Source organism: Zalophus californianus, chromosome 1 (assembly GCF_009762305.2).
Source record: "Zalophus californianus isolate mZalCal1 chromosome 1, mZalCal1.pri.v2, whole genome shotgun sequence".
Classification (NCBI taxonomy): domain Eukaryota; kingdom Metazoa; phylum Chordata; class Mammalia; order Carnivora; family Otariidae; genus Zalophus; species Zalophus californianus.
The window spans coordinates 212,633,697-212,636,105 of record NC_045595.1 but is presented as its reverse complement, the minus strand read 5'-3'; positions in this window follow the sequence as shown (position 1 = coordinate 212,636,105).

The following is a 2,409-nucleotide window of genomic DNA, read 5'->3' as shown; positions in this document are numbered from 1 at the left end:
TAGCTGACTGGACATGCATGAAGGAAGGGCCCTGGCGGGCAAAGAGAGGGACATGACACATGGGATGGAGACATGTACAGAGCTGAGAATTTTGAACTTCCAAGTTCCCTGAACCTCCTTTCCCCCTTAGAAACAGCCCCCCTCTGAGGACACCAGCGCTGCTTTGCACAAAAGCCTTTCAAGGATTAGACTGGGCCAGGTGCCCCCTGAGCTGATGTTAAGTCTCCTTTTTCCTCCCCCACCGCCACCCCCAAACACCTCCATTCCCACCAGGGGCAAATGAGAGTGGGGTCTCCCTGCTCATGTTTCAGTGTGCCTGGGAATCTTCAGGGGGTTCTGTTAAAAGGCAGGTTTAACTCAGTAGGTCAGGGTGGGGCCTGAGAGGTTGCACTCCTAACAAGCTCCTGGTGCTGCCACTGGGCTCTGGACCACCCACCACTGGGTTGAGCAGCAGAGAGGCGGGCTCAACACAGTCCTGCTGGGAAGGGTGGAGGCAGCCTACCCACCAAGAGGCTTCAGGACCTTGACAAGTTGTTAGCAGGACATAGGGAAGCACGTGTGAGGGGGCTCTGATGGTGTAAGGCCAGGTGGGGATATGAGGCTCAAGGCCCACCCAACCCACTGACCCAGGTGGGATGGGAGTCATCTGCAGAGCCTGATGCCATCTCCAGAGAGTCTGATGTGATTACCTGGGGTAGGGTTTGGACATTAGGAGTTTTAAACATTCCTCAGGAGAGTCTAATGGGCAGCCAGGGCTGGGAACCATTGGTTAAGTGTGGTTAAATGTAATGTCTTCATCAACAGACTACTAGGTTGCTCATCAGAGCCTGGACTCAGTGATGGTCTACAGAAGGGCTCAATGAGCCTACGGCTCTGCATTTCTGAGAAAGGTCCTGGAGTGGCAGAGGCCAAGGGCTTACCCATCAGAGACAAGTGGGCTCCACTTCCATATCCAAATGGGAAGGGTAATCATCAGAGTGTTTGGACAAGTCGGATGTGCAGCAATGGCTAACTGATCATGGAATCAATAGAAACGAAACAGGTGAACAGCCTTTCAAGACATATTTCTTTCTTTCTTTCTTTCTTTTTCTTTCTTTCTTTCTTTCTTTCTTTCTTTCTTTCTTTCTTTCTTTCTTTCTTTCTTTCTTTCTTTCTTTCTTTCTTTCTTTCTTTCTTTCTTTCTCTCTCTTCCTTCCGTCCTTCCTTCCTTCCTTCCTTCCTTCCTTCCTTCCTTCCTTCCTTTCTCTCTCTCTTTCTTTCATTCTATCTACCTATCCATATCATTATCTTTCATCTATCTATATTGATCTATCTGTGGAAAATTCAAATTCTAAATCAATAGGTAGAAATCCAACTTAAATCACTATAGTAGGGACTCATGACCCAGATCTGGACCTAAAGCCAATTCACAGATCTGGGTCCCTCCATTGATGGGGAGGCTGTCCTCCTTTGAAGAAGGGTGCTGCAATGAGGCACAGGTATATATTGTGGGAATTTTCTCAGGCCTTCCCTAGAGGTGTCCATGTCCTGGGACCAATGCAATGGCCAACCCTAGGGCATTATTAGATATTGATTTGGAACATACACTGATCCCCAGGAGACACTGTGATCCACTAATAAAAGTGGAAGAAGCTTCTGGGGGCTCCTGGGTGGCTCATTTGGTGAAGCATCCAACTCATGCTTTTAGCTCAGGTCCTGATCTCATGGCTTGTGAGACCGGGCTCTGAGCTCAGTCGGAGTCTGCTTGGATATTCTCTCCCTCTGCCACTTCCCCCACTCACACCCTCTCTTTCTCTCTCTCAAATAAATAAATAAATCTTTAAAAAGTGGAAGCTTTTGGCACGGTGATAATGGAGTCTTGGCCCAAATTCATCTCACATGGAGCCCAGTGGACCTACAGATCCATTCTTAACTATTTCCCCAGATGCAGAGTATACAGTGGGAATAAATATGCTTAATGTCTTAGCTCAGGGTGCCGTAATAAATATTATAGACTGGGTGACTTATACAGGAGACATTTATTTCTCCCAGTTCTGGAGGCTGGGAAGTCTGAGATCTGGGTGTCTACAGATTCAGTGTCTGGTGAGGCCTCTCTCCCTGGCTTTTAGAGACAGCCACTTTCTCACCATGTCCGCATGTGGCAGAGAGAGAACCAGCTCTGTGTCTCTTATAGACACCAATCCCACGGTGGGGGCCCACCTTCATGTCCTCATCCAAACGTAATTCTTTTTTAAAGGTCCCATCTTCAAATATCTTTGCACCGGGGGTTAGGATTTCAACATATGAATTGTGGGGGGAGGGGAAACACAAACATTCAGTCCATAATATTCAGCAACTGGCCAAATGCCCATATTGGTAGAAGGCGCCAAGGAAACTCTGGAACTGTCCTCTCTCTACACCATACCCCTG